This window comes from Sus scrofa, chromosome 11 (genome assembly GCF_000003025.6).
Source record: "Sus scrofa isolate TJ Tabasco breed Duroc chromosome 11, Sscrofa11.1, whole genome shotgun sequence".
Lineage (NCBI taxonomy): Eukaryota > Metazoa > Chordata > Mammalia > Artiodactyla > Suidae > Sus > Sus scrofa.
Genome location: NC_010453.5, coordinates 23,405,383 through 23,426,310, shown reverse-complemented (window position 1 = coordinate 23,426,310; position 20,928 = coordinate 23,405,383). Strand labels below are relative to the sequence as shown.

Genomic DNA, 20,928 nt, shown 5'->3' with positions numbered 1-20,928 from the left:
TTTAATGGCTATAATAATATTCTACCTTATGAAAGTGCCATCATTTATTTAAACATTCTTCTATTTGAGGATAGTTGCTACATTGTTGCAGTTTTTAATAATACTGCAATGGATATCCTGGAACATAAATCTTTGATTTCTTCCTTTTCTTAGGGCAGACTGCTAGAATTTGGATTACTGGACTGCAGCTACTAGGAGCACGCAGGCTTCTCCTAGAGTAAGAAACACTGCTGCAGGTCAGGGCCAAGTTCATTCTTGGCCATAGCACTGAAGAGGCTGCAAATTCTGCATCCTGCTAGCAACACACGGGTTGGGGGTCTCTTGAGAGTATTTATTTCCCATGCGCTACTGTGGCCAGGCAAGCCTGAGGCTCCTCCGGCTTACACCAAGTTCTATTTGCCTTCTCTGCTCCTTAGAAAGGCTGCTGGGAACCAGGCAAACTCAGACATGTGTGTGCTTCCTCTGGTGTGTACTCTGCCTCTGTTCACCACTGATGAGAGTTTAAGTGTGAGTGGGCACACAGGTGCAAGATAATTTTTGCAGGAAGCTTTACTTGCTAATTGATTTCAGGACAAATAAAAGAGGTCCCATGCTGTAAGGAAATGGTATCTTGAAAACAAGATCAGGCTCAGTGGAAACGAATCTGACCAGTATCCATAAGAACGCAGGTTCAATCCCCGGCCTCACTGAGTGGGTTAAGGATCCAGAATTGCGGTGAGCTGTGGTGTAGGTCGCAGGCTTGGATCCTACATTGCTATGGCTGTGGCACAGGCCTGCAGCTAGAGATCTGAATCGACCCCTAGCCTGGGAACCTCCATATACTGCAGGTGCAGTCCTAAAAAGACACACACACACACACACACACACACACACACACACACACACAAAACCCAAAAAAACAAAACCCAAGATCAGGAACATGATATCCATATGTACGTATCTGTCTATCTATTGCCCAAATGTAGGCAATCACACAGTATCATCATGCTGTGTGATTATGTTGTACCTTTGATGATGCTTTATCTCAATAAAGGAACTTTAAGCTATTCTCTTTTCCTTAAGAGGTCTTTAAGTTATTTAATTGTAAAAAGGTACAATACCTTCTAATATTATATTCTTTGAAATAAGAATGTTTTCCATTGCCTTCAAAAAAAAGAGGAGTATCTTTACACAAAAGAAGAACGCCCTGTCAATTTACTCTGAAACACCCAAATTTCCATCAGTTGTTTGATCTTCTTAGAGCAGCCTTAGCAGGGAAGAATTTACATTTTATTTATTCATGCTCTTTGTTCATTTTTCTATTGAGGTGTTCGCATTTCTTTTTCTTATGAATTTGAGAAATATCTTTAAGGACTGCGATTATCTGTCATAGTTGTGGCAAATATTTTCCCCAGTTTCAGCGCCATTTGCTTCTGCAAAGGGTGCATTTTTCACCATTCAGAAACGCTGAAATTTAGCACATGAAAATATGCCTTTTTTTTTTAGCATTTTTCCTTTTGTATAGTTAGTACACCTTCCCAAATCCAAAATCATATATAGAGAGTGCTCGAGCTCTATTTTCTTCTAGTTTTCTTATGAATTTACTATTTTATGATTTTAGTTTTATTATGGTATTATTATTATTGTTGAGAATCATTTGATTCTTCATTGATTCTGATACCATGTTTACTATATACTGAACTATTTCATATACCGGGTCTCTTCAAGCCCTTCTTGTTGCACCACTGTGTTACCTGATAATTCCTACACTGCTTTCTGGGGCTATATTAAATATCTTACAAAGCTAAGTATTCTTTCCTCCACTGCCATTTACCATTTCTTTTCCTCAAAGAAAAAATTTTTTTGGTCTTTTTGTGTGTGTGTGGTCTTTTGTCCTTTAAGGGCCACACCTGCAGCATGTGGAGGTCCCCAGGCTAGGGGTCTAATCAGAGCTGTAGCTGCCAGCCTATGCCACAGCCACAGCCACGCTAGATCCGAGCCTCATTTGCAACCAACACCACAGCTCACGGCAATGCCGGATCCTTAACCCACTGAGCGAGGCCAGGGATCAAACCTGCAACCTCCTGGTTCCTAGTCAGATTCATTTCTGCTGGGCCACGACGACAGGAACTTCCCCTTTCCTCAAAATTTTAACAAACTCATCCATTTCCTCTAAATGAACTTCACAGACAAGATTCCAAGTTTCCAAATAAAAAATTCTCTTAGATTTTAAACCTAAGATTTAAATTGTGTGATTATTAAAGACGTTTATACCGTAAACATGTAAAAAAGCATTTAATTTCACTGCTAATCAGAGCACTGCAAGTTATCTGCCATCTGAGAAGTAGATAAAAATGTTGAAGTTTGATAATGTTTGCGGTTGGTATAAATGTGGGAGAAATTAGCGTTTTCACTGACCATTGATGATAAAAGAGACTGGCAGTTATTTGAGGAAGTTTGTCATATCTATGAAAATGTAAAATGTATGTACCATTTGATCCAACAATCCCCCTTTGAGGACTCTGTCCCAAAGACAGGCTTCCACACGTACATTAAGATATAAGGCAGGAGTTCCCGTTGTGGCGCAGTGGTTAACGAATCCGACTAGGAACCATGAGGTTGCAGGTTCGGTCCCTGCCCTTGCTCAGTGGGTTAATGATCCGGCGTTGCCGTGAGCTGTGGTGTAGGTTGCAGACACGGCTCAGATCCCGCGTTGCTGTGGCTCTGGCGTAGGCCAGTGGCTACAGCTCCGATTCCACCCCTAGCCTGGGAACCTCCATATGCCGTGGGAGCGGCCCAAGGAAATAGCAAAAAGACAAAAAAAAATAAAATAAAAAAAAATAAAAAAGATATAAGGCAGATCACTCTACCCCTGTTTGTAATAACTCATACTGGGAGCCACATAAAGCCCACCTTGGAGTACCCAGTGTGGCTCGGCAGAAAGGAATCTGACTTGCATCCATGAGGATGCAGGTTCGATCCCCGGCCTCACTCAGTGGATTAAGGATCCAGCATTCCCATGCGCTGTGGTGTAGGTCGCAGATGCGGCTCAGATCTGGCATTGCTGTGGCTGTGGCGCAGGCCAGCAGCTATAGTTCCAATTCCACCTGTAGCCTGGGAACCTCCATATGCCACAAGAGCGGCCCTAAAAAGACAAAAAATAAACAAAGCCCACCTTATGGGAATGGCAAACTACAGAGTGTCCACACAATGGAATATTGTACAACTATGACATAAAATGAAGCAGATCTATGTGGACTAGCGTGGAACAAAACCCCTAAGATACAACAGTCCCCCTTTATCTGCAGTCTTGATTTCTGAGATTTCAGTTAACCATGGTCAATACAGTCCAAAAATATTCAATGGAAAATTCCAGAAATAAACAACTCACAAGTGTTTGTTTTTTCATCTCTTTAGGGCCATACTCGCAGCACAACTCCTAAGTTGTTAAACTGCATGCCATTCTAGGTAGTGTGATGAAAGCTCACGCCATCCTGCTCCATCCCACCCAGGATGTGAATCATCCCTTGTCCAGAGCACCCCGCCCGTGAGTCACTTAGCGGCTGTCTCAGTTATCAGATCCACTGCCTCAGTATCACAGTGCTTGTGCTCAAATCACCCTTATTTGACTTAATAATGGCCCTGAGGTGCAAGAGTAATGATGCTGAGAATTCAGATATGCCAAGGAGAAGCCGTAAAGTGCTTCCTTTAACTGAAGAGGTGAAAGTTCTCGACTAATGAGGAAAGAAAAAAATATCATACGCTGAGATGGCCAAGATCTACAGTTCGAATGGATCTTCTGTGAAACTGTGAAGAAGGAAAAAGAAATTCATACGAGTTTTGCTGTTGCACGTCAAACTGCCAAAGTTACAGCCACAGTGCATGAGAAGCACTCAATTAGGATGAAAAAGGCATTAAGTTTACACAATGCGATATTTTGAGAGACACACACATTCATATAATTTTATTACAGTCTATTGCTCTAATTGTTCTATTTTATTATTAACTATAACTTTTAGTCTTGTATGGGTTTTTTTTTTTTTTTTTTTTAGGGCCGCACCTGCAGCATATGGAAATTCCCAGGCTCGGGGTCGGATCAGAGTTGCAGCTGCAGGCCTACACCACAGCCACAGCTATGTGGGATCCGAGCTGCATTCCTACTCTGCACCTCCCTGCAATGCCAGGTCCTTAACCCATGAGTGAGGCCAGGGATCGAGCCTGCATCCTCATGGACACTATGTCGGGTTTTTAACCTGCTGAGCCGCAACGGGAACTCCTCTTACTGATCTTAATTCATAAAATAAACTTTATCAAGGGCACGCACATTTGGAAGAAACAGTTACTATAGGGTTCGGTCCTATTAGAGGTTTTAGACATTCAACAGGAGTCTTGGAATATTTCCTTTGCAGCTAAAGAGGACTACCATAGATTGTTAAATAAAAATATAAGTTTCAGAACAATATGACCAATATAATGCTACTTAAAAAAATCTGTCTTAGACTTCCTGTTGTGGCTCAGTGGTTAACGAATCCAACTAGGAATCATGAGGTTGCAGGTTCAATCCCTGGCCTCGCTCAGTTGGTTAAAGATCCGGCGTTGCCGTGAGCTATGGTGTAGGTTGCAGATGCAGCTCGGATCTGGCGTGGCTGTGGCTGTGGCATAAGCTGGCAGCTGTAGCTCCGATTGCACCCCTAGCCTGGGAACCTCCATATGCCGTGGTTGCAGCAACAAGACAAAAAAATAAAATTTTTTAAATTACAAAAAAAATAAAAAAATAAAAAATCTGTCTTCATGTGTGTAAGTAGCATGGGTATGTATAAAAAATATTTAGGAGACCAGACACTAAAAAGGGTAATTATATTTACTTCTGGGGCTAAGTGAAATTAGAGAGTAAAAAGAAAGACTGTAACTATTAATCTAAATACTTGGACATTACTCTAATACTGTGTTCATATACAATTTACGTGTTCCAAACTAAAAAAGTTAAACCAACTATAATGGAGGAAATGAGTAAAATTAAAAAAAACAAAAATTTAAAAATTAAAACGAACATCTCGTCACTATTAACATTCTTTTTTCCTGGACTACTATGTGGGGTGCCTTTGCGTTCATTCACTCTTGAACTTGGAGAAAGTTATTCATACTTGGAGCTGTTCATGCCCATGATTAAGTTTATTTTATGAATTAAGATAACAGATAACACGTGCAGCTCTTGGCTGGCAATGCCCCTTGGGTGATAGTTTCCGAATCCCCTTCTGGGTTCCTACCTTGGTGCAAGTTTGTCTGGATACTTGAGAGATTTATTTTTTATTTTATTTTTTATTTTTTCCTTTTCTTTTTAAGGGCCAAACCTGTGGCATATGGGACGTTCCCAGGCTAGGGGCTGAATGCAGCTACAGCTGCTGGCCTATGCCACGGCCACAGCCACACCAGATCCGAGCCAGGTCTGTGACCTGTGCCAGAGCGCACGGCAACGCTGAATCCTAAACCCACTGAGCGAGGCCAGGAATCGAACCTGCGTCCTCATGAATAACTAGTCAGGTTTGTTACCCCTGAGCCACAACAGGAACTCTCTTTTGGGGTTTAGCTAGCACTCATCCTGGACTATCCAAAGTGACTGGGGTGAGATTTCTTTTTTCGTGTCCTTGCGTATTTCTCTACCCCCAGGCCCCATCGAACAAAGAGTAAGGGGAAAGCCACCATCCATGCACTCAACGACCTTTTTCTGCCTCCACTTACATAGTCTGATGGTGTGTCACATGGGGAGGGGACTTTACCACCTGAGATGGATTTCATCCCCCACCCCGCCCCGCAGACCACCCACTACATAAGGCCAGTAAACTTCTGGGAGTTGTTGTCTTTGAAGATACATAAAAACCTGGTGTTGTGAGTTCCCGTCGTGGCGCTATGGTTAATGAATCCGACTAGGAACGATGAGGATGCAGATTCAATCCCTGGCCTCGCTCAGTGGGTTAAGGATCTGGTGTTGCTGTGAGCTGTGGTGTAGGTCGCAGACATGGCTCAGATCCCTCGTTGTTATGGCTCTGGTGTAGGCCGGTGGCTACAGCTCCGATGGGACCCCTAGCCTGGGAACCTCCATATGCCACGGGAGCGGCCCTAGAAAAGGCAAAAAGACAAAAAACAAAAACAAAAAACAAAAAAAAAACCAACCTGGTGTAGTGGAGAAGCTCTGCCACAATATTCTGAACATGTCAAAACACATGACCTGCTGGAGTCACCTGCTCAGGCTTCCCAACTGATATAAAAATCCAATGCTGGCCAACAACTTTTCTTCTCAATGCAGCTCCATCAGCCTCATAATAGCAGAAATTCCTACAGGAGTCCTGCCAAAGGCTATCGGCCTTCTTTTCCAGTGGTATCATGTCTTTATCTTTTCCTGGGCCACCACGGATATTTAAGTGGGAAGTTGGGAGGCGCTGGGTGTGGCAGGGCCTATGCACCAGAAGACCCTGTAACATGTTCTTCTGAAAATAAAAGGTCCAAAGGACAAGGGAAAGGGCCCATGGCCTAAAAGGGCCTTACACACAGAAGGTATATGTAGGGAGTTCCCGTCATGGCGCAGTGGTTGACAAATCCAACTAGGAACCAAGAGGTTGTGGGTTCCGTCCCTGGCCTTGCTCAGTGGGTTAAGGATCTGGCGTTGCCATGAGCTGTGGTGTAGGTCGCAGACGCGGCTCGGATCTGATGTTGCTGTTGCTGTGATGTGGGCTGGTGGCTATAGCTCCAATTGGACCCCTAGCCTGGGAACCTCCATATGCTGCAAAAGCAGCCCAAGAAATGGCAAAAAGACCAAAAAAAAAAAAAGTGTTCGTGGACACACACAACTGTTGGAACTTTTCTGCACCGCAGTGTGGCATATCTGCCACTAACAATCAAGCACGGTGGCTCTCCAGGGTGCTTCGTCTCCCAAGGACCAAATACCCATGACGGCGTGTGTGTGCAGAGAACAGGGCGCGTTTCTATGACAGCTGCTCTGAGGATCGGGACCCAGGGGAGAGGAAGGACTGAAAAGCAGCGTTACAATACACAGAGACCCGAAATCCGGGTGGGAACAAAGATCGACAGTGGGGGACAAACAAGGGATTAATACCTGTGAAGTGATGAAAGAGCAGAGCGTTCCAGAAGGAAAAAACTCTGTAAATTATCAGGAGGAAATGGCAGCTCAGCTGCCAAAGACCTTCAGACCACATTTTTTTTTCCCCTCAAACTTGAAACAGGGAATTTTGCCTGAAATAAGAGGTAAGCAGGAAAGCCAGGCAGTTTATCACTGAGATCATTGCCCCTGATAAGCATTTCTTTGTTTGAACAAAAGCCAGCTCTTAAAAACAAAGTCGAGATTGAATTAACAACTAGGCTGCAGGAAAAAAAACAAAAAAACAAAAAAAAAAAAAAACCACTTAGGAAAGAATATGATATAAAGAGTGAGTATGTGGTATCTTTTGGTCTTTTGACAGAGATAAATGTGCGAAAAGCACATCTTCTGCTCTTTAAGTGTGGACGTATATGTTCAATCCATATATATCTTTGTTGATTTCCATATGGGAGAGGTGAGAAAATGTTTTACATTTTCCAATCTCAGTGACATGTGATGTTTATCAGGACTTTGTTGGGTCTTGTCAGCTACTCAGAGTGAAAGACCGCAGAGGAGGGGCCAGAACTTGCACAGGACTCGCTGCGGGTGCAGGTGTCTGTGTGCCAAGTGGACAAAGCATCGAGCTCACTCTGACCTCCAAGCGTTGCAAATGAAAACTGCGGCATCCCAGGACCCTGGGACGTACGCAGAAGGAAGACCGGCAGTCCTGGACGCCCTCCTGTGATGGTTCTCAGACATTTATCTATGAAGGGGTAAGGAGCAGGGCCCTGGCCTTGGGTTGAGCTGACTTTTGGAGTAGTCCAGCCCTAGCGGAGCCGCTGGTACAACCAGGGATGTTAGATGAGCCTCATTCCTACAATGGAGACCAAATGACTGAAGAAGAACAGGATTCTGACCTGGACCACATTCAAGCTGCCTGGGGTTTGAGAAGTCAGGGCACGTGAGGTTTACTCTTATGAAGAGCCACCGAGAAGGGTGAACGTGGAATGGACTGATGGCCACAGTCAGGAGCCCTGGGCACCACAGTCAGGAGCCCTGGGCACCACGGTCAAGGTCACGGGAGCCATACCGACACACAGCAAACGCTACAAAAGGATCACCTGCTAGCGGAAGCAGCAAAACATTACATCCAATTTCAAATGACAGGGCCTCGTCTAAGGTGAAATTTTGCACTTGAAGTCTGTGGTCAGCTTAGCAATCGTCTCATGGAATCTTGGGAAGTTGAGTCTGGAAAAGCAGGCAGACCATCGGCTCAGGGTGCCAGGCTCCAGTGTAACTTGCTGCATAGCTTTGAGCATCGTCACCTAAATGTCTGGGGCCAGAGGTTTCCCATCCCAGGGGTCTCTGTGGCCACCTCTGGAAGCTCTTGGAGCTAGTGAGTTTTTATTACGAGGCTCTTATTATAAATACGGTCTCAGTAAAAACGATCCTATATTGTGGCATTCCTACTTCTCTAACAATTCGAATTTGGGCGGGGGGTGGGGTGGGGGGGCGGGGGGGGCCGTACCTGCGGCATATGGAAGTTCCCAGGCTAGGGGTTAAAATCAGAGCTACAGCTTCCAGCCTTCACCACAGCCACAGCAATGCCAGATCTGAGCTGCATCTGCAACCTACACCACAGCTCACGGCAACGCCGGATTCTTAACCCACTGAGCAAGGCCAGGGATCGAACCTACATCCCCATGGATACCAGCGGGATTCGTTTCCACTGAGCCACGATGGGAACTCCCTCTAACAAATCTAAAGGGGATAATCACATCCAAAATGGACATTCAGAACAGTCTGGCTTCTTTCCCCCAAATCCTTTGCAAAGCAGAGCTGGGAACACGCCAACCCACACCCTGTCAGATCGACAGGGAAAGGCGTCATGTTCATCCCAGCTGTTTGCAGGAGCCCTCACCCTTCTGTGCCCAGCTCAGCGTCCCCTGGGGTGAGGGCTGGGACGCAGGACTGGCTCTGTGCCCCAGCTGGGGGGCCATCGCCCTGGCTCCTCTCTGCGGGGGGACCGGGCAGTGTCAGGTTTCATGGGGAGGCAGGAAAGAGAGCAGCTGGTCTAAGATGCACACAGGAAGTGGGGGTAGGGGTGCGGCTGGGTCTAAGGGGTTCGGATGCGCCCAGCCCAATCCAATCAGGAAGACTTCCCTGCAAGGCCCAGAGTTGCCAGGACGTGTTGCCCCTGTAAGCAGCTTTTGGCAGGAAAGGGCTCCTTGCAGGAGGCCCCTCTGTCTTGTCACTGACCTTAAAGCAGGCACCCCCTGGCTCATCTGCAGCCCTGGCACACCTTGCCCACCTCTGGAACACGCAATGCCTCACCCAACCTGTTGGTTCTTACCATAGAGCGACAAAGTAGACATGAAGAAAAAGTCATTAACAGATGATTAGACTTCTTCCCTAGTCCCCCCACCCACCCACCCCCCTTCAGTAACCTCGTGAACAAACTGTGTGAACAAGACAGACTCTTAAGGAAAGAGCACAAGAAGTCGAGGCGCCTGCGCATAAGCCTGCACACGGTGGGGGATGGTGATCACCATGATTCACTGAGATGGGCTCCCTGTTCCTCTTTAGAAGTTTTCATGGTAGATGGAGTTCCCGTCGTGGCGCAGTGGTTAATGAATCCGACTAGGAACCGTGAGGTTGTGGGTTCGATCCCTGGCCTCACTCAGTGGGTTAAGGATCCGGCGTTTCTGTGAGCTGTGGTGTAGGTCGCAGATGTGGCTCCGATCTGGTGTGGCTGTGGCTGTGGTATAGGCTGGCACCAACAGCTCCGATTTGACCCCTAGCCTGGAAACCTCCATATGTTGCAGGTGAGGCCCTAGGCAAAAAAAAAAAAAAAAAATGAAAACTTTCATGGTGGAGCAGAATCTCTGCACGTGGTTTTAGGGCACATGGAGTCCCCCAACCCCTGAGATTGCCGGCACCCTCATGACAGGCAATCTCCTGACGTAGCCTCTCTTCCCAGAACTGATTTCTGAGAGGTGAGCAGCCAGGCTTGAGGCAGTAACACCCCTGCTTCTCTAGGGCAGGCCACCCTCAGATCAGTCTCTCTCCAAATACAACCTAAGAGCTGACATCCAGAGCCTCCCCCAGGCCCACAGGGGCCTGGACAGCTACACAGGGACCTCCCAGGCTGACCCAGCCAGCACTTCGGTGTGGTCTTGGCATCAGACGACAGGCAAGACCGGAAAGAAAGGGGCCAGAGGGGACAGAACTAGTACATGGTCTCATTATGTGGAGAAGAGCCTAAGCTTTCTAATGGTGCTGCTCAGAGGCCCTCTGATGTACAGCCCAGGGGACTGAGCACATGGCACCTCATCTTTCATTGGAATCTCAATCCTGGCCTGATCCTCAGACCTTAAAGGTATTCAGAACCAACTTGCCAAGAGCTCAAAATATTGCACACCGGTCTTTGTTTTTACTACTCTGCTAAATCTTTACAAAAAGCCTTCTTCTTTTGCGAGAGATGAACAAAGCAGGGTTAATCTCTTCTGTCTTTTTCAAGCACTGAAGCCCCATCAAAAGAGGACAGCCAGCCCACCACAGGTGGGAGAGAGAGTTAAGGAGGATTCTTGGAAAAAACTGATCCTGACAGGTGAAAAGGGATCACTGGCACAGGCCTTGGCCCCGTGAAGTCCCACAGCCCAGGGACATGCAGCCGAGGCCAGGCCTACCCAGCTCTGGGAGTTCTCAGATATGCACAGAGCAGGAGGGCGTTCAGAGCCTGTACAGGTCAGGTCTCTCTGATCTCAGTGGGCTGTTGCCACATCTGAATTCAGAATGGCATTCACAAATGCCAGTGTCTCTGCTTTATCTATAGAGATTTTCAAAACACTGACCTCCTGTCTCTCCTCACTCTTAGTTTTTTTTTTTTTTTTTCTTTTTCTGTTTTGGGCAGCACTCCTGGCATATGGCAGTTCCCAGGCTAGGGGTCCAAGCAGAGCTGCAGCTGAGGCCTACGCCACAGCCACAGCCACATGGGATCCAAGTGGCATCTGCGACCTACACCACAGCTCGGGGGCAATGCTAGAATGTTAACTCATTAAGAGAGGCCAGGGATGGAACCCACATCCTCACAGACACAATGTTGGGTTATTAACCCGCTGAGCCACAATGGGAACTCCTGCTGCTGTTCTGTAGATAGGTTCATATGTGCCACGTGTGCCATATTTTATTACATTATTACTTTTTGTTTTTTTGTCTTTTGAGGGCCGCACCCACGGCATATGGAGGTTCCCAGGCCAGGGGTCACACCACAGCCACAGCCACACGGGATCCAAGCCACGTCTGCGACCTACACCACAGCTCACAGCAACCCCAGATCCTTAACCCATTGAGCAGGGCCAGGGATCGAACCCATATCCTCAGGAATACTAGTTGGGTTGGTTAACCCCTGAGCCACAACAGGAACTCCCTCATGTGGGCCGTATTTCAGACTCCACCTATGAGTGCTATCACATGAGTACCTGCCTTGAGAGTAGCATCTGCTGAGCCACGACGGGAACTCCTCTTCCTCACTCGTAAGCACAGCCTCCCCCAACATGGACAGGACAGGACAGAGTCCCTCGGCACCCTCCACAAATGAGTCTGAACACGGCAGGCACCTTTCGCCTCTGTCCTACCAAGATTTCACAAGGGTGAGATCAGGGCTTCAGCTGAAACCCATCATTATCAACCTCTGCTCATCTGGCAAAGGGAAGAGCAGCAATCCCCGCTCTCTCCTGAGCATCATCAGAGGCAGCCAAAGAAAGAGCAGGAAAGAGGGTCAGAGAGCAACTCTTTCACCGAGGAAAGCACGCACCCCTCTGTGCAACGCACAAAACCCGAGCCTGCTTTATTCCGCTCACCCCCTAACGACCGTGTACAGACAAGGAGATTTTCATCACCGCGGTCTCGTTCGACAAAAGAGAAGCACATTTCCTCGTCTTTCTGGGCGGCCAGGAAATAATGGTACATCTTGTAAATAGAGGTTGGCTACTTCGGAGGGGGGTGGGGGTGGGCATTAACTTCCAACCTATCACATAGTTTCAAGTTATTTCCCATGAGGTTTCCTACCCGGGCTCAGCACTGGAAGCCATCATTTCCATATTTATTGGAAATTGCCTCTCAGCCAAAGTGGTGCACAGTGTCCTCACAGTGAGCCCTCTTTCAGGGAAACAGAATTAACTCACCCTATCATCATAAGTGTCCAGGGTCTTTTGCGGAAAACTGTAATACAGGACCTCCTAATTCCGAGAAAGTTTCCTTAAATGCACTGCACTTTAGCCAAGACTGTAATTTATAAAGAACTGATTTCCAACCTAAGAAACTTCTTTGCCAACTAAAGCAAAGAGTTTAAATCTGTACTGTGCCTAAGACGTGATGACAGAAACAAGGGCTATTTTTTTTTTTTTTGAATCATACATCTCCCAGCAGAGTCTTTATTGAGCATTACATATTTTCTTTATTATTATATAAAAATATAGTTTTATATGTTTTACATCTGTGAAAACTCTGTGTGCTTATGTATGCATTTCTATGTGTGGGTATGTGTGTAAACAGATTGGGATAAATTTAGACTGTGAGGAATCAATAGATTAAGGATGCTGTGTATTTCACATATAATATATCTGAATATTGGGTTTTAGAACCACTGCTGATGGCATTCTATTGTTTTATTAAAGTGACATTATACACATTATCGTAATCTATTCATTGAGGCTTCCAGCTCAGAATGCAACCGTCCATAAATCTGGAGTTTTAGTTTTAGTTTTCTTTTGTGTTAGAAGTATTAACTTTAGGACCTATAAGCAGCATGGAATTGGCATGAACACACATTAACACATTCACACACATACACACACACACACACACAAAGTGAAACATACAAACTCTAACATTAAGAGGAAAGAACCTGTGAAATTAAGTAAAACTGGTTCATTTTAATTAGCCAGAAAAAAACTGGCTATTGTATAAAAATGTTAAGAACCCATTAACATTAACTGGAATAAATAAAAATATAAACAGCATTGATTAGGACAAGCATTTAATTTTTGGAGTTGACAAAAGTACCTTCCCATAATCCATCCGATGATAGAGTCTGACCTGCATGTTTTTTATGTTTTTTTATATTTCTAAAAATGCCCTTTACATCTATAAGCAATTTATTTAGAAATTTTCCAATGCTATTTTTATTAAATAAATGGAAGTCTTTCTCTATTGTTATTCTTAGTATTGTCACATAAAAATATATATTTGGGCAACCTTGTCTATATACATATATATATACACACACACATACATATTTTCTCTAAAAGGAACATCTGTTTTATCTCAGAGTAGCTGAAAACATGTGATATGTTTATGCCCTACTTTAAAATATCATCTAAGGAAAATATTAAATTTTCAGGTTCATCATATCTACTTCCATAGCTCCTCCATTTCAGGATATGCATTTTTTTTGACATGTTAACATTTTTTAAAATGAGATACATCCTAAAATAATTATGCACATTCAATTTGGATTTATTCTATTTTCTTCTATCACACTGTCCATGCATCTAACAAGCCACAGTGCATTAGACAAGAGAAAATAACATTACTTTCCACACGCCTACTACTTACTAAGCATGTAGGTTCTGCTACATGCTTAATATAACAGTACTGCTCACATAGAAATCCCTAGAAGCAGTTTGATGTTCCCGTGGGTTGACAGGCCTAATGCCCACCATCGATCACCTTCCTGCTTGAAAAAGAGGGAAAGGGTGGCACCAGGAACCACCAAGAAGAAGAGAAAAATGAAATGCATACTTCTCCAATACGCTTTCAGCAAGCAGTGGTCAGGTGCGTCACTTCTGGCCCATGGGAGGAAGGCAGGAAACTGGGAGTTCTAGGAAAGCGTGCATTCAACCGACAAAGAGAAGAGACTTGGCTGGTGGACCCCTTTTCTCCCCTCCTTCCAGTCTTACCCTTTAAGGATGATGGTACCAAGTCTCAGAGAGGTTAAAATATCTGCCCAAACAAGGCAGTTGGTAAGTGGCAGAGCCAGAGGCAAATCAACCTCAGGGCGACAGGCCAATTCCTTGGGAGCCAATTTCTTCAGAGTGCTGAAATGTTCTTGGGATAGCAGGCACCAGTCAGATCAAATTGCATCATGCCATCCTTTATATAACGAGCAAAATATAAAAAGAGCACTCTCAGGTAGGAAAAAGCTCATCTCATTCCCCACCCACTCGCCCACCCACGCAGAGGAAGCTGCCCAGAACCACTCACTATCTGGTTGGAGTAGCTGTCAGTCACTGCCCGCTAAAATTCTGAAATCAAATAAGCGTGGCTGGTGCTCTCTGGCTGGAGCAATTGAGAGATTCTATTCTCTAATATATAAAGCTTTCAATATGTGTCCCAGTTGTTGACATAACACGCACGTGCGTACACACACAAAAACTATAGTAAATGAAGAACAATTAAAACAGAAAAAAACGTTCACTAATTTTACCCCCAGAACATGGATCGCGCCTTGGCCCAAGTAAATCAGTGCATCTGTTACTATATTGTGTTTTTATTACTGAAAATCATTTTCCTCGTGTCTCCATTCCATAAACATTGAACAGATACTTAAGGACCATAGATTTGGAGAGAGATCCAACCACGAAAGCCCACACACACGGAATGAGAATTTAACAGGGCCGGAACGCACATCTCAGGTCTTTTTTGCTTCAAATCTAGCTTTCGGGCCTTAGAAATCCTGACTCCAAAAAAACGAACCCAGCAAGCCCACTGCTAGTGAGAAACAAGAACACTAACTCCCGTGCTTGCCCCCCCCCCAAAAAAAAAAAAAACCAACTAACTCCAGACCCCCAGGACTCTGTCCAAATTTGTTGAGCACCTGCCCTGAATAGGGTTCTACCCCAGCGGTGACACGCATTAGAACAAAATATGCTCTGCCCTCAAGGCCTTGGGTCCCTGTGACCACTGGGTGATTTAAATCATCTCAACTGCAATCAGAGACATTCTCAGTAATAAAAAAGACATTTGAAGAAGTCTCATGTGCCTCTTAAGAGACCGCAAATTAGAGTGAAGCTTTCCATTTGACAAAAAATCCTAAATAAGATAAAGACAATGATAATGGCCATAATGATAACATTTATTACTGTTCAACATTTACTATGGACTAGGCACTGTGTTATTTATTTTATTCTTTTTGGTCTTTTGCCTTTTTAGGGCCACACCTGGGGCATATGGAGGTTCCCAGGCTAGGGGTCCAATCAGAGCTGTAGCCGCCGGCCTATGCCACAGCAGCATGGGATCCAAGCCACGTCTGGCAAGGGATCCCAAGCCATGGGATCCAAGCCATGCAACCTACACCACAGCTCACGGCAACGCCGGATCCTTAACCCACTGAGCGAGGCTGGGGATCGAACCCGCAACATCATGGTTCCCAGTCGGATTTGTTTACACTCCACCACTACAGGAACTCCTAGGCACGGTTTTAAATGCTTTCCAACTTATAACACAGGACAAGAGCATTAGTTATTATCATTACCCTAGTTTTTATAGAGAATTACCTAATAATTGTCCAAATTTACATATTCTAATAATGCCTATTATATAATATATAATCGCCATTCACCTATTTTAAAAGATCCAGCCATTATTCTATAGTTCTTTGAAAAGGGATAAAACTCCCATACACACACACACCATACACACCACACAGAGTTTCATCTGTCTCTGTGGGTCTATTTGCTTTGAATATCCTCAAATTTAATCAATATCAGAAAAGCAAGCATGGAGCTGGAAGCTGAGAGAAATACTACCCATACGGAATTGGCCATTTGTGGTTTAAAAAAAAAAAAAATCAATCAACCAATAAGGTGAGGATAGGAGGAGTGTAACGAGAAAGTTTCCCCATACTTGATGTCTCAATTAATTGTGAATTGAAGGAATTATTGGGGAAAAATGGTATTTTTAGCAAAGCATTTAAATTGATCCTATGGGTGTTACTGCCACGAAGGTCATTTCAACAAAAACAATTTTTAAAGTAACAGAAGCAGAACTGAGGGCAGAAGCACCCAAGAGGTGGCGACAACCGGATCAAACTCTGATGAGTTGCTCCGATGTTCAAGGAGAAGAACGTATAGACCTCATTTCCCCACCATCCCACTGGGACTGGATGTCTTAATTAACTACTCATCCGTGGGACTATCTGAAAACGCTGCCCCCACAGCTTTGTGCGGACGACTTGCTGTGGCCTCAACCACTCTGTTTATTCGAATATCCATTTTCATGTCTAATAGAGCCCAGAGTTGGAACTTCCTCTACTTGAACTGATTTTCTCTGGCTTCACTTATGCGACCACTGTGTTTGCACTGGGTGTGAGTATTTGTCTCCATGGTTATACACAGTCTCAGGCAAAGAAAAATGCAAGCAGAAAATGAAGAGACACTCCTTTCACTGTGTCAAAGTGAAACAATTCCAATTAGGTAGGGGGAAAAAATACCTGTAAAAATTAACTGAAACCATTTTTTATATTTGGATAAAGGAAAACTGTTGACACAAGCAACGTTGATTGAAATGCATGAATCCTGCCTCACCAATGTGCAAGTTCCCGTACTGTATTATAAAGGGTTTTTTTTGTTTTGTTTGTTTTAGGGCCACATCTGTGGCATGTGAAAGCTGCCAGCCACAGCCACAGCAACACTGGATCTGAGCTGCATCTGTGAACTGCGTGGCAGCTTGTGGCAACCCTAGATCCTTCACCCACTGAGAAAGGCCAAGGTGGAACCCACAACCTCGGAGAGACAGTGTTGGGTTCTTAACCCATGGAGCCATAAAGGGAACTCCTGTTATAAGGTTCTTGAGGGCAAGGGTTCGATTCAGAAACCTCACTTCCTACAAGGGTCGATGCCAAAGTCAGGGCCACGGTGTCTGCGTTCCCTACTGTGTGTACACCCTGATGGTGAAGGAGCTCAGAAGACCTGCTGAAGGTCATCCCAGGTTCATCCCTATAGACCCAGCTCAGCAACCTGCCCATGGGGGGTGCTTACTTACTAGGAGTGAACTAAAGAGAAACAATGGCAGTGTTAGCCAGTTAGCTCCATTAACCAGCAATTTAGATTAGCTTTGATAGTTTCCAAATTGTTCAATTGTTTTTTTTTTTCCCTCCGGAAACGCTATTTTAAATGTGTACGGATATGGTCATCCTCAGCTGGAAGTAAATATTTAACCCAGTCTCTACGAAGCCCTTAACATTTTATATCCAATCTGAAGGCATATAAAAAATACAGACACGTGTGCGTGCACACACACGCACACAGATGGAATAAAAGCTGGTCTCATCATAGCGGGCTATTTGCTACATAGGAGCAGTGAACAGAAATTTACACATCAGGAGGCGGCAGGTACCTGACCATTTATCTTCCATCAGCCCCTATGCTGAAATAGATGAACTTTCCTCTCCTTCTCGCCCTCTTTAGTCACGGCTGCTTTCATACTCAGAACACAGTAGCTGCTTATTTTTAAAAGTCTAGGACTTTGCTTAATATTCTTCTGCTCATCGTGCTTTCTCATGCCGCTGCAAAGCTTTCAAGTTGTTTGTCAAATCTGAAATCTCTTTCCTACTCTTCATGGCAGAGATTGATTAAATTGATAAAAATAGAATCGCAAACTGTCATAGCTCTCTTAGTCATCTTAATTAATTGTAATTAGTGTTTAAATATGCAGGTCCTGATTTCCCATAAAACTGAGGGCAGCCCAGCCACGGCGAGTTGTCATTATGTCTCAGTACCATCATTGGTCACAGAAAGGCAATGGTCCATTCTTCTCTGACGTCTTTAGGCTTCCAACCCTGGTTAGTCTATGTGTGGCTGGTAAATCGCTGAATTAATTTTATAGGGAGTGACATATTTTGAAATCTGCAAAGCATCTTAGGCTGGGAATTTAAGCCAACCCTCGCTTTTCCCTAGATAGCTCTGTGCACTCCTGCAATAATAAGCTGGAGATCTTGACTTTCCCATTAGCATCTCACAATTTATGAGCTTTTGATATCCATGGGATGATTTTTAAAGGATGATTTTAACTCCCCAATGCACCCAGATAACTAGAAAAATAATAGACAATAAATGAGTACTTGAGAGAAGGAATTTAACTAAGAATTTAGAGCTTCACCCAAGCTGAAAGTCATCAACAAGAAACTTGATAATGGTCTGGAACTGACTTCAAAATTCCCTTTACGTTATTAAAGGAAGGTATCCGCCTTGAATAACTTATTTCATTTGGGCTGTGCAACTATCCTACGATGCAATATTCATTATCTACAATTTTCATGTGAGGAAATTGAGGCTCCGATATTTTAGATAAATGGCAGAATTAGGAAGTGGCAGAGCTGGAGTTCAATCCAGATCCAGATGCATTTAATCCAGATCCAGCTACATTTACAGCCCAGTACCAACCCCCAAGCAGAATGTGAGTCCTTGAACTTCCTGACATTTACAGCACTGTGTGGGTCCTTCTATCAAGTATAAACCTAAAAAAATATTCAAAGTTCAATTCTTTATGAGCTATCCAAGGCTCTGGGGTTCAATTTTTCACTGACTACACTCTGAGTAGAAAGGATAAATCCACAAGTTTTAATCATGACCGTAAGTAAAGTTATAACAGACTTGGGGAATTAATTTTAAAATCAAATATAAAGAAACTTGGACATGAAATAATAATTTTCCCAATAGAATTTGCCTAAGTTCATCACAGACATCAAAGAACAGTGTGTGTTATTCTAAACAAAAATCTTTAGGTTAGTTTCTATCAGCATCATCCATTGTCAAAGCATTGAATTGTTTTGTTTCTCCTGTAACCAAAGTTGATCAGACAATCAGCCACATGCCCTCGGCACGCTCCAGGTAAACCCCTTTTAATTAAAATATCCTTCAATTACCAAGACATGAGATGTTCTAAACGACATGGTAATTGAGTATTTAAGCAACAAGTTTGGCTGAATCACCATCCTAAAATACTGAGTAGAGCTCACCTAAGTGAAGAGAATTAGAAATGGATTTTTTCCCCCAAAGAGAATTCAGATTATATCAATTCATGGGTACAATTTAAAGACAAACACCTATTATAGGTCATTATTAGGAATTTAGCTGATTATGCTTTTGTCCAGGACTATCTTTTTCAAGGATGTCTGCAGAGCAAACAGCCAAGAAGGATGAAGATAGTATCACCCTCCAGGAGACAGCACGGATGGGTTACCAGACCAGGATAATAAAGGCTGGGTACCGTTGCCAGCATCCCTTTCTAATACGGGTGGCTTCCTAAATGCTGCTTTTCCCAGCTGTGCCACAGACCCACTGTGTGTGAAGCTGAGGTCCACTGGTGTTGCCCCCATGGGAGTTAGGGTTCAAGGGAAACACATGCAAGCAGGAAGCTCATGAGGCCAGCCATGCACAGAAGCATACAATCCTTCGTGTCTGACCTGGGAGTTTCACGTCTTTTGCCAACAAGTATGAAACCCTGGCAGGCCATCTTATTAGCTCACAGGCAGGGTAAAAATCTCAGAGCCTTCACAGCTCTTGACAGTTATGTGTGATTGATTAAGTAGGTATTTGCAGAGGCTCACTAACTCCAAGGTAAGTTTTTGCACCTCCCGCTGAAGCCTGGAACTCACAGCTGTCACCCGTGCGCCCACCATTAAGGCAAACCCACTAAAGAATACCACCTTCCTATAAGACCTCGCCACCTGAGAGCGACTAAACTAAGGGGGTGGGGGGGGGGAGGGAGACAAGCCGCAGAGGCTTGTCCACTGTGGGTTATTAGCGCCATCGTGACCACAGATCTGTGTGCTCAAAACAAGATATCCTTCTTAAGCCCTGATTGATTACATGCTCCCCCAGGCTGACCTGTAAAAGCCCCGTCATCAATCAGTCTCATGGGAAGAACATCGCGCTCTTGCTCCCGCTCTCCAGGCACCCCCCCACCCCGTGCCAGGGTGACACAATCCAGACAGGTGTTTGAGGTTCCGAGGTGCCCCCTCCTTGCTTCCTTTCCCCACCTTGCCAGTCAGGCACGTGGACAGTAATAACCCCCATTCACAGGGCCCAACGCAACCATCATTTGATCCTTCTCCCACCTGGAAGATGCAGACCATCGATACGAGGGCTCTCTTCACAGACGCTCAGCGACTCCAAGGGGCTTCACCCCAGGCCCGTTCTGGGAACTGATGACGTGGACACGTTCACTCAGGGCCCCCGACTCCTTCTTCTGTACCGTTCCACCCGCTGTGCGTCACAAAACCCAGAAGCCCAGCTGAAGGTTCAGCCGGAGCCTCGGTCCGGGCCCCCCCCCCCCCCCCGGCCCTTCACGGGAGATGCGGCCCAGCTCGCGCGGCTCGCTACGCTCCGGGCACAGGCGGCGTCTCCCACGCCTCCAGGGGCGGAGCCCTGCGCCTGCGCACAGTGCCCATCTGCCCACGTTCCCGACTCAGAAAACCCAAGATCTCAACAACCACTCCCCACCCCCTACACACACACCCCTGCACAAAAACTGAGGCTCTGCCCGCCAGCAACCACTGACGCCCTCCCATTCACTCTTTTAACTAGCCTTTAAGTGGCCCCTTGAGGGGCGGGGGGGGGGGCACACTGGTTGGGGGAGGGGCGGAGCCTAGAGCCAGAAGACATGGGATTTGAACCCTGGTTCAAACCTTTATTAGGGATATGATCTTAAGCCACTTATTGAACCTCTCGATGCCTTAGTTTCATGATCTGTATAATGTGGATGATGAGAGTACCTCTCTTCCAGGATTGCTGTAAAGAGTGCAAGAATTAAACGAATGACTCCAAACAGGGGTGTCCTCGATAAATGTGACA

The 20,928-nt window shown here is 45.1% G+C and overlaps 1 protein-coding gene across 9 annotated transcripts in view; it reads right to left on the bottom strand.

Moving 5' to 3' along the window:
• ENOX1 (ecto-NOX disulfide-thiol exchanger 1) overlaps nt 1-20,928 on the bottom strand; it is a 660,000-nt gene that overhangs the window by 468,453 nt on the left and 170,619 nt on the right. Inside the window, exon 1 of one of the 9 annotated variants that reach the window (XM_021065351.1) lies at nt 20,193-20,415. The exons of 7 other annotated variants lie outside the window; for them this stretch is intronic. The gene's annotated coding sequence lies outside the window, so the exon portion shown is untranslated. Of the gene's footprint in view, nt 1-13,876; nt 14,284-20,192; nt 20,416-20,928 lie in introns of those variants that run through there. One more of the 9 variants, XM_021065352.1, reaches the window with a different exon arrangement.